The sequence below is a fragment of the Sinocyclocheilus rhinocerous genome, unplaced genomic scaffold (assembly GCF_001515625.1).
Source record: "Sinocyclocheilus rhinocerous isolate Xijiao unplaced genomic scaffold, SAMN03320098_v1.1 scaffold220, whole genome shotgun sequence".
In the NCBI taxonomy this organism is placed as follows: Eukaryota; Metazoa; Chordata; class Actinopteri; order Cypriniformes; family Cyprinidae; genus Sinocyclocheilus; species Sinocyclocheilus rhinocerous.
The window spans coordinates 605,438-617,536 of record NW_015666573.1 but is presented as its reverse complement, the minus strand read 5'-3'; positions in this window follow the sequence as shown (position 1 = coordinate 617,536).

Genomic DNA, 12,099 nt, shown 5'->3' with positions numbered 1-12,099 from the left:
TTTTACCATTACCAAATTGGTGAAACACTACTGTTGCAATCCAAATTATTCACTCAAGTACTCAGCTGTCACTTTGTTTTAAAAAGTGGACTGGATTTGTTGGTCTAGAGGTAACAGGGCTCCACAGTAAGGATGGCCTGAAGGTCCAGGACCAGTGTAAGAGAGTTTTGGATCTTTTGGACCAGTGCTGCTTTGCCACTGAAAATCTTACATTCATTGATGTTTTACAGACATTTTATACCTTGCAAACTTAGCAAAAATTTGGTCTTCTACAATATTGTTGCAAATTCTGCTGATTTGTCACATAGACAATGTTATCTAACTGGCTAACATAGATGAGCTTTTGGCGAAATTGCAAAAATGGTGTATGATAATTTTGAAAGCTTCAGTATGAATTGCATATGTCATTGTTTTCCAGCAAATGTGTGAACTTCCAGCTTGTTATACATTTTCCTTTTATTAAAGAAAAAAGTTATTTTTTTAAATTGAATAATTTAATCATTTATTTAAATAAATTAAATAATTGTAATTTTAACTAAAGCTGTGTGTTTTTGTAGACTTACCATTTAATGAAAAATATTAATTCTACCAAATATATAACTGCATTGTTAAAAAATGAATACTGTATATGATGATTCTTGCATTGAGGTGCAGGTGAAAATGTTGGCATTGGAAGTTAAAATTGTAAAACTAATTTAATAACTACTGCCCCGACTGGACCAGCAGAAAATAATCCATATGGTTGAGCCCTGGATAAGGTTTTTACTTTGAATATGGGGAGTCTTGGGTTTAAGTTTTTCTGTATTAATTTGCATTCTTATCTTTGTTGAAGAAAAATGTTATATTTATTAACTATGCTTAGTAGATTTTAAAACAACCACATGGACTGAATTGAAATGCTTGGACTGAGCTGACATTATGCGGCGCTGACTGCTGGCACTTGAATAGCCAATAATCAATTGGGGAAAATGTCCAAGCTAAAACTGTAATTTAATTGATTTTCTATCGGGTGGTAAATCAGCCCGTCCATAGCCACTCCCCTGAAGTGATGGCCAAGGAAGGCTGGAAAGAGAGTTGAATGAGAAAGGAGGTAGATAGAAAAGAGAATGGGCAGAGATAAATATGTCCACCTCCAGAATGGTGCAACAAGCTGACAGGTTTGCATGAGGGAGGAGACCTGCAAAGAAACACTGCAGCATTGGCTGTCAGATAAACACCGCTTTTCTTCTGCTCTCCTCTGTTCATGTCCATCTCCCCACACCTCCCTCCCCACTGCTTTATTCGCTCACTTTGATTCTGATGGCACTGCACTGAGAGAGACATGGTGTCTGTCTCCACGGTGACAGGTATCCATGGAGAAATCCATCAGTCAGTATGTGTCAGCGTTTCCATGGGGATGCAGATCTGGGGGTGTTTGTCAGCGAGTTTTGTGCCGCACTCTTATCATGCTTGTCATAGATGGTGTTTATCTGTGTATGTATTAGTCATGGTGTCACTCAGAGTGTGGGGTGCAGACTTATGGCCTTCTTAGACATGGACCAAAGTGTGTGTGTGTTCAAAACAAACTTTAAAACACTTCTGTCCCAGTTTAATGTGCAGAGGACACTACAAGTATTCTAGTCATGTCAAGTCACATTTATTTATATAGCTCTTTATACAATACAGATTGTATATAGCTTCACAGTAATAAACAGGAAAATAGTTTCCATCCAAAGTTGTGCATTTAACTTATGCACAAAATTGCAGTATCGCATAAAACATTTGTGAATAAAGCACCGTTTCCAGGGAGACGAAGAGAACAAAATGGTAAGTTCCTGATAAACTGGCGACAATTTCAGAACAACCAAAACAACATTTGAGATGCTGTGCAACTAGGTCGGTCCGCCGGTTTGTACAATTATGCCGTCCCATTGTGCAAAGTCACATGACTTTTTTGGCGTGCATTGAGGAATTAATTCTGTAAATGTGTTTCAGTCATAGTTTATGCACATTTTCTTATCGGATAAAAAATGTATCCGCCTCAAGCATGCAAGTTTTTTTATGCACATTTTTAGAATGTATGTGCATCTTGGCATTTCCATCCAGCGAAAGACAGGGTGGTTGGGAAACCTGTTTGGAAAAAATTATCGTTTTTGAATTTCCTGTTTGCTAGTGGTACACACTTCACTTTCGAAGGGATAGTTCACCCAAGAAGTCTGACATCATTTGCTGACCCTGTGTTTCAAATAGTTTCTTCCATAAATTGAAGGTCAGTGAGGTCCAAAACAACTTTGGACTCTGATTTCTTTCTTTGTGTAGACAAAAAAAACAGTGAGACATTCTTTGAGTTTCAAAGAAGAAAGTAAGTCATGCAGGTTTGGAAAGACATGACGGTGAGTAAATTATGACAGAATTTTCATTTTTGAAAATCTTTAAACTCTAATGATGTAAATGCATCACCAACATGTTTATACAGAAAACAAAATCAAGCACACGCACACGCGCACACAACTGTGTACAGAAGCATTGGTTTCACAAGAGGATGCATCCACACCCCACTGACCGAGACATACAGAGTCTGCATGCTTCTAGCCTGCAGAGCCACATGAAATCACAGGAGCGAGAGGAATGAGAAAGAGAGAGAGGTGGTCAAAAGTGCTGAAGTAAGTTTTCACAGAAGGCCCTGGAAACACGGATCACTGAGATGAGCTGGCAAGGCTGCAGCTACACTGCCACTGCAACAGTGTGATAGTTTACATGCTTCTGTAAATGGCTGAGAGACACTCTGATTAATGGCTGCTGCTCTGCTCCCCTCCCAGCCAAACAGGAATCAAGTGTATCAACACTTTTAGCACTGCAAAGTGCCAATTAATTGTTTGCCAGAAGCACGTGTATATATGTCTCACGACCTAGGGGTGTTTAGCTTCAGAAAAGCTCTTTTATTGCAGAGATAGTCAAGCGGAGAAAAACTTTGGCTGCATTACCCCGGCAGCAGCAGCATAGAGTAAACTAGAAAAGGAAAGTTCAGCAAGATAAACAAAGTCTCGCCTGAAAGTTTAAAAAGCCTTGAGGACTGAAGGTTGTTTAGGCCTCAAGTTTTTTTAATAGAAGATAGATAGATAGATAGATAGATAGATAGATAGATAGATTTTTATGTTTTTTTCTTTCCTTAAAAAGAAATGCATTCATGTCGACTGCAAAACATAGATTAATTGTCAGTATTTTACCCTACAGAATGGCCTTACATATTTTTTTTATTATTTGCACAATATGTACATAAAATATAATTTTGTTGCATCAGCGTTTTTTGGGGCAGAGCTAGCCTTAAGGTAAAACCGTGAGTCTCATGATTTAGAAAATATAATGTACTGAATCAGAGCAGCCTAAGCGACTGTAGCTTGAAAGCTCTTGTCAATACTGTCAGAAATTTCCAATAGAAGTCTGTGGGATATTTTATCATCCACTAGTAAAAGAGTTTGTCCTTTATAAAAAAAAAAAAAAAGCAATCTAAAGAGGAACAGGTTGAAGAACAGTGCCGAGTTTGGTGGCTGTAGCTTCAAAGTGAGCAATAATGTTTGGCTTATAATTCACTTTGTTATATATACTACACATTCTAGCAGTAGTGTTTAGATGGACCCCATCACAACAATAGGTTTTATTTATTAGTTTAAATAAGTAATCCTTAAGATAAATGTAATAACTGGAAATACTGGAAGTTTAAAGGGGGAGTTCTCCAAACATTAAAATTCTGTCATCGTATTAGTGTGAACGAACTCTTTAGTTGCACAAGGCTTTAAATTTACGAAGACCCTAGCTTAGGCATTGACTTACACTACTGTTTGGGTTTACACAAACGTTTGGCGTCAGAACGATTGATTATTTATGTATTTATTTATTTAAAGAAATCTTTTATTCTCACCAAAACTGCATTAATTTGATCAAAAATAAAACAAAAATGGTAATATTGTGAAATATTATTAATATTATTTCAGCAGCCATTACTCCAAACTTCAGTGTCACATGATCCTTCAGAAACCGTTCTAATATGCTGATTTGATTCTCAAGAAACATTTCTTATTATTATCGATGTTAAACAGTTGTGCTGCTTAATGTTTTTGTGGAAACCATGATACATTTTTTTCTGAATTTTATTGAATAGAATAGAAATCTGTTGTAAGAATATAAATGTCTGACACATTTGATCGATTTAGTGTGTCCTTGCTGAATAAATACAAAGTTTTGTCATGAACTCTAGATGGTGCAGGCAGATAGGTTCTAACTCAATCTGATATAATCACATCACAATTCACATGGTGCAGCTGATTGGTTCTTTCCGTATCAGCAGCCAACGAGCTTGCTGCTCAACATTCTTAGCACGCTTCAGAAAGCCTCCACCTTCCCCAGCTCCACCTGTGTAGATCTGCTGCAGAGTAATTTCATATATGTTATAGGGGTATGTTATATATTTCATGTATGTTATATATTTCCTACATGCTCACAGCAGCATGTCTGTAGATGTACTGACTGTAGCAAGTCTCGGTACTTGCTCTGCTGCAGCAGCAGTAGCGTAGCAGATCTATTCCGCCAAGACTAAATACATTAACATTTCCATGTATATTACCATTCTAAACTTTCAGAGAGTTGTCATGACAGAAAGGTAATTACTTAAAAAAAAAAAATAAATAAATAAATTGTACAGACCCCAACCTTGATTGGTAGTGTGTGTTTAACGTAGGGTGTTTTTGCATGAACTTTTATTTGTTTTGATAAGTGTCCTCATACAGAGAGGCTAGACACCAACCCTCCAGTTGCATCCTAACAAAGAGAAATGAAAATGCAGTCAGACAGGAAGTTTCAAAGAGGAATTGTTAGTGTGAGTAAATCAGGAAGGAGTGTTTGTATATGTGTGATAGAGTGTAAGAGAGTGCTGTGTACATGTGCTTGCTTATGATCTTAGAGTGTCTGTGTGTACTTAACATCTGATTGGATGAGGATCACAGAATACTTACGACTTGTTTTCCCATGCACACTTGAGGTTTCAAAGTGCCCCGCAGGTGTGAGTTGTTTACACGTCTACATATGAGCATACTGTTATACAGTCCCTCACGTCATCTTTCATCCCGATCCGTAACATCACTGTACAAAGCCCCGCTGCGGCTGAGCGCTAAAACTTTGACACATGCGAGAGGAGTATCTCTCCTCTACCATCAGCAGCCCCATCATTCCCAATCACATCCCATCAGATCTCATCCAGCCCTGCAGTCTCTCACAGACCACTCGAATACGGATCATGTCCTTGGTAGATGGCAGCATAACTCTGGCGTGTAAAAATGAAGTGTGAAAGTAAAATGGAGGTGGGGATTAATTTGCTGTGATACGTGATGTGACCTGTACGGAGGTGGGCAGGTGTCTGCACCAGCTCCCGTGCGACCCTGCTTGCCCCTCTCGACTCACGGCTTAGCCGTGGGTAGAATATTGACTGCCGCTATCGATTTACCTGTACAAACATTCAGCCTCAAACCCCATGTAGAATATTTCAATAACCTGGAGGGCTTCTCTACCTCGAGCCTACACATAAATCAGCCACTACACAGCCAACACAAAGCAGACGAGTTAGCATACTATTAGTTATGTCTCTGACCACTGGAGCCAGCCACATTGTGCAAGCTCCTTGCATACGTGTGGAGGAGTGTGTGTGGGATGTGGGCACGTGACGTCAAAACCTCATTCATTGGTTCAAGTCTTGCACTTGGCTTAAACAGCTGCAATGTTTGCAGATGGCTAAAATCTTCTTAAAGTTTGAGTTAAAATGTTTTGGTTTTTTTGAGTCACAGAGGATGCAATTATGAACATGTAAAAATTATAATATTGACATTTATTTTGTGTTTAAATTCCTTTAGTATGTTCTCCTGAATCATAGCAATGGATAATTATTACATTTATTTATGTTTTTTACATTTTAATAACATTTTAAATGTTGAGTTTAAGCGTGTTGTCAAATTATTTTCTAATCATATCTCATAGGATTGGGTAAAGTTCAAGCCTGATGCATAGTGTTACATATATATTTTTTGAACTATTTAAATGACTTTGAAGTCTCTCAGACCCTAAACAAACATGGGGGTAGAAGCAACTTGAAAGTGTTCAAGTATTATACCCAAGTATAGCCCTCTTCATATAAACAGACAGCTTGAGAAAAAGAGAGCATTTTGATTCGATATGTGATATCTGGTCTTTTTTAAGTGGGTGAGTGTCATAACGTTGCACAACGAGCACATTTATTTATGTAAAAGTCTTGGCTCAGTGCATCTCTGAGGCTGTTTTACTTGGATTCAGCATGGCAGTTTGAAATCCCAGGACCAGAACAATAATGGGAGACAAGATGGGGATGAAAAAATGAGGCTGAGCCCACACTTCTTACACCAAAGATCAGAGGACTTTGTAACCTAAGGCATGCAGAAAGACTGCAGCTCCTCTTTGAGGTTACCGAATTGATAAATAATGGAGAGAAAAGTTAAAAACGAGTTGTTAAACAGACCTTATTGTGGTTGAGTACCGACAGATGCACTTTTGCTGCCCATAGTGAAGCAACAGAATAAAAAATCATGTCAGCCTCTCTCCCATGTGACTGCCTAAAAATAAACTATTGCTACTCGTCACATTACATTAGCACAACAGAGCTTAATTCTTCCTAGAAATAGATATGCTATAAACAACATTGGATAAAATATTTATTTAGCAATGCTGTGGTTGATATAAACTTGGTATTAAAACATACCAAGTGGCAAAGATAATTTACTATTTATTTATTTTTCAGACCGAACCAAAAAAAACACCTGAATGTTTGATGCATCCTTAGCTTGCCAGCTGGATTGAGACATGTGATTTCTAGAAAAACAGGCACGCACTGTATCAAGGATTCAGGGGAATTTTGGATATACAAAAATGCTGATAATGTGAAACATTGTATCAATAAAAAACAGATTCAATTATTATCACCATTACTTAACTTTACTTTAAAAATGGCATTATTTTAATAAACACAATCTAGCTCATTAATACTGAATCTATTAATTTCATACTTGAGGATGGGTGTGTTTTAATGAAGACTTGTACGTGTCCATCCATCCAGTGTGCACACTGACATAACCTGTTGGCAGTAAGCTTTTATTCATTTCTTTTGTCTTTTATTCTTTCATATAATAAAATAAACATTTAAAAAGCATCAGATTCACAAACATACGCACCTGTTACAAAGTTCAGTCATTGTTTACACAGAGATGAGTTCCTTGTGGTCATCTTGAGTGACAGGCAGTGTGAACTTTCAGTCTGTCAGTAAAGGACATCGGTACATTTACTTCAGGAGCAGATCTGGGGGGAAAAAATCCTGCGGGGGTTTTGTGCTCTGTAATTTTTGGTCAGAAAATTGACCTGTAGATTAATATCAAGGATGTGCAAGTGCCACTAGAAACTCCACTCACACCAAAGAGCCTAGGTCCTCAAGTCCTGGCTTTTTTCATTTCTTTATTATTAGCACCATGAAGAAATTCAGGCAGACTCAGTATGCTTTTCATTCTCAATTTGATAATTAATGAAAGATTTACGTGCATGCTTCGACATTAAGATACAATAGACAGAATTTTTATATTATTATTATTATAATAATTTGAAATGTCAATTCTAATTTCGTTGGTTGTCTAAGCGCTTTGACAGTGCTCTGATATCCCTAATCGGTGTCTTTATTAATAAAGCGTTAAATTAGTTTTATAAGTCATGTCAGGGTCATCATGTCTTCATAATTACAATTACATACTAAAACCATCAGATAGCCTTTAACTAACTCTTATTTTGGATTTACCACTCTGCGAAGACATAGTAAACGCATGCCGTTTAGAATAAATCCATCCTTATGTTGAGCAGAAATTTAAGTATGTATGGATTTTCTTTTCCATAATGTTTGCATAATCAGAGTCTTTCCCCAATGGTGAAGGCTGCTGTAGAGTTTGTGTGGAGTTTATGTTAGCTTGCTGTCTGTGCTGATGATAAGGTACTTAGCCGACTGCTGAGCCTAGTTAACGCACTGCACAGCTCTGTGAGAGGAACGTATGGCCCAGTTATTGGATTTAGTTACATTTCATTAACATCATCGCAACGCTGAGGGTCAGCAGCATTTTGTGTTATTTGCACCATTGATCTCGGCTTTTCACACTAAGATAACTTGATCGTCAGATATTTTTAGATATATTGCTCACTGAATGCCAGAGGCTATTCTATATATTTTCATGTTTCCAGTGATTCACAAACATTTTATTGATGCCTTGTTCTGTAAAACCTCCACTTTTCCTAACTGCAGTACTCTTGTCTCGGCTGAAATAGTGCAGCCACCCAGTGTGTTAACCACTCAAATTAATTGTCACAATTTTATTACAGGGGAAACAATAACAGCTCAACATACACATTGTTGTTGTGCCAGTGCATCTGTCAATGGCAATCTGCCCGACCAATAATTACCATTTTTCATCATAGGTCCACATGTTTTGTTGTATAACAGCAGATGAATGGGTTATCTCTGGGGTTTTGCTTACACGGCAGAATCCCTTATTTTAGTGGCCCCCCCTTGTCTGCGGCGTACCACCTCAAACATCTCCCTCTAAAAGGAATAAACAAAGGAAAAATTGAAATCGCATCATATGACCCCTTTAAAGGTGATGTGTGTTATTTTTTTCCTTTCACACCTTAAAGCTATTGTTCTTAACCTTTTTGACTTGAAGGCCCCCTATGTAATAATAATAACAATAATAATAATAATCATAACAAAATAAAACATATCTAAACATTATATATATATATATATATATATATATACTTTTAACTTTAATGTGCTATTTGTATTTAATTTGACCCGTGACTAAATGCTGTACATTTTAGGTTACCTGAGAATTTTTTATTTATTTTTTTACAGTATAATACACTGCCATTCAAAACTTTGGGATCAATAATGTTTATTAAAGATGTTTCTTATGCTCATCAAGGCTGTATTTATTTGATAAAAATACTGAATATTATTTCACAAAATAATATTGTGAAATATTATTGCAATTTAAAATAAAAGTTTTCTATTTTAATATACTTTAAAATATAATTTATTCCTATGAAGCAAAGCCATTTTCAGCATCATTACTCCAGTCTTCAGTGTCACATGATCCTTCACAAATCATTCTAATATGCTGATTTATAATCAATGTTGGAAACAGTTTGCTGCTTAATATTTTTTGGGGACCTGTGATATTTTTTCAGGATTCTTTTTCACAGAAAAAGCCACTGTGCAGGTTTCTCTTTGTGAGGTTTGGTTAGCAGTGACTGAAACACATTTTTACACGCAACTGCCAGTCTGCATGGAGAGGATCTTGAGACTCCAGTCCAGTAGCTTCAAACACCTGTCTGCTGCTCAGCAGTGGCTTTTTTGCTAGCATTACAATACAGTTCATTTGTTTGACAGAAACTTTCCTTAATAAATCTTTATCTGACCAAGATCTTCTGCGCTCTAAGTCACTCACAAATCTGTTGACAGTTCAATAATCTCTATTTGCTTTTCGCAAAATATTATTTGTTTTGATGCCTTTTGCAAGACATTGCATTTTTTCATACTTTTCATCTTCAAAAAGACATTTCTTCCTCACCATATTGCATGAGAACTGTGACTTCCATGACATCCAGGTTTTTTTTCACCAACTGTTTAATGCATACTGTTTACTGTGTATTTGAGTGAAAAAATACATGCTAGTGCAAGGAATTGAACAAGAACAATTCATTCAGATTTGTTCAAAAACACTAATTGGTTCACTACCAAAATGTTCACACTTCACCTTTAATGAAATGTATGCAGTGCAGATTTTGATCCACCAGCAGCTTAAATTGTGTGTGTGTGTGTGTGTGTGTGTGAAGCACTATGGGATAGAGGTACTGTATGAGAAGGATATCACTGTAGAGAGAAAGTTTGGTGAAAGGTAACCATGGTAACTCTGTGCTAAGATTTGAAACCAAGAATGAGACTGAGATCCTCCTGGATGCTGATGCAGAACACAGACTAAAGGGTTAATATGTTTCAGTGCAGCAGGTTAACCTTTCATCAGGCTTAGAGGCCAATGGCGTATTTACACACCAACTGGACACAGGCAGGACGCACATAGGCGGAGGGTGTGAGAGAGAGGGTGCTAGCAGGGGTGGATTTAGTGATTTGGGGGCCCTAGGCAAAATACAGGAATGAGGCCCTATACAGTTGCACACATTTACAACCTTGAGGTTCCTTTCACATGTTGTAAGGCTTGCTGCTGCATGACTGTGTACCATAGTTTGCACTTTTTAGATTTTTCATGTACATGTTATAAATAATGGCTTTCTTTCATGTTGTAGACCCCTTGTTCACGTGTAAGCAGGTTATAACATTATTAGAGTAGGTTGAGCAATAGTTGGTACTTTGGGTAATTTTCACAGCACAATTGTGCACACAACGCAAGGCTGTCTAATTCTAAACTTTAAAATACATTTATTTTTTATTTATTAATTGCAAATTTAAATTAAACTGAAGGAAATTATAGATTTATACACTTAAGGATTATTTCAACCAAACATAAAGTGTGGAAAGTAACTGCGCATGCGTCCTCTACTTGGGTCCTTAACAGAAACGAGTGAGCGCCATTCATAAAAATGGAATTTACTGTGTAACACGGAATTTGTCAAATTTTGGATGAATAAATCAAATGCAAGTCAGGACACTTAAATCAAATTGCAATATGGACTAGTGTATGTGAATATTAAATGGCAAATATACTATTTAAATATGAATCCTGCATGTTTTTGTCTCTGTGTGAATGAATGGTGCAGACCAGCACCGTGAGCATCGCACGTGCTTCAGTAGTAAACGAAACCGCACATCTGCGCCATTCATTCCGTGACATTCCTCATTACACAGTAAATTCCGTTTTTATGAATGGATTCCGTGATTCCGTCTGCCTTTTCTGCTTTGTGGAAATCATAGGGCACTGCATTTTCTACAAGAAGCACATTCAACACGGACGCACAGACGGTTGTCGTATTAATGGACACCACAGCAACCGCTTGTGCATCTGCCCATCTCGTATATAAAAAGCTTTTTAGGGGTCGCCCACCTTTGCCTGATGGTTAAGTCCGCCTCTGGGTGCTGGAAAGGGAGAGAGGATAAAGGCAATCAGTGGGGTTTAACACTGGTATAGACAGTGACACAAAGCATGTGATAAAGGGCTCAAGGTGGGTTGAGAATTCAAGTGAGTGTGAGCCAGTGACCATAACAGGATCACGGTGTCTCACGTGCATACCTCAAACACATTTTGTGCAAAGGGAGCCAACGATTCAAAGCACATTTCCCAACAGGCTCACAGTTGACTCAATTTCCTGTCATCACTGTCATTTTGGACTCCATTTCCCATCAACATCACAGCAGATGCCATCTCCCATTACAGCCATTTAATTGGCAGTTGGCACTCTGAGCTATTTGTAGCTCTTGTCAGTCATGCATGAAGATGACACAACACAGATAGATAAAATAAGGTCACCGTAATTTCCAGGATGATGTTTTAATAATTACTTCATAGTAAAACTGTGTTTTAATACAGTCAGTACGTTTACATGGACAACAATACTCCGATTTTAATACGATTAAGACAATACTCTGATTAAGAATCTACCATGTAAACAGAGATTTTTGCTTACCTTAATCCGGCTAAAGTCATAATCGAAGTAAACACTTCGAATTAAGACGTGCGGAGTATTCCTATTTTATTCACATTACTGAAGTGCAGTATAGACATGTAAACACCTTAATCACAATTTTTACCGTCGTGTAGGACTTTTCGCCGCATTTTGCGACAGAATACACACATGGCAGTGCTCAACCGTTTGACGGCAAATAAAAGAGCTTCAACACCACCATCGTCTGTATGCACGTACAAATAATTAACCGCACTTGAAGCTTTCATAAAATTAAAAATGAAATACCCAAAACGGTACATGGCATCATCACGAAGACGAACTATATGTTTATACGTGAAATTCCGGAGGGGACGTCGGATGGCGTCACGTGGG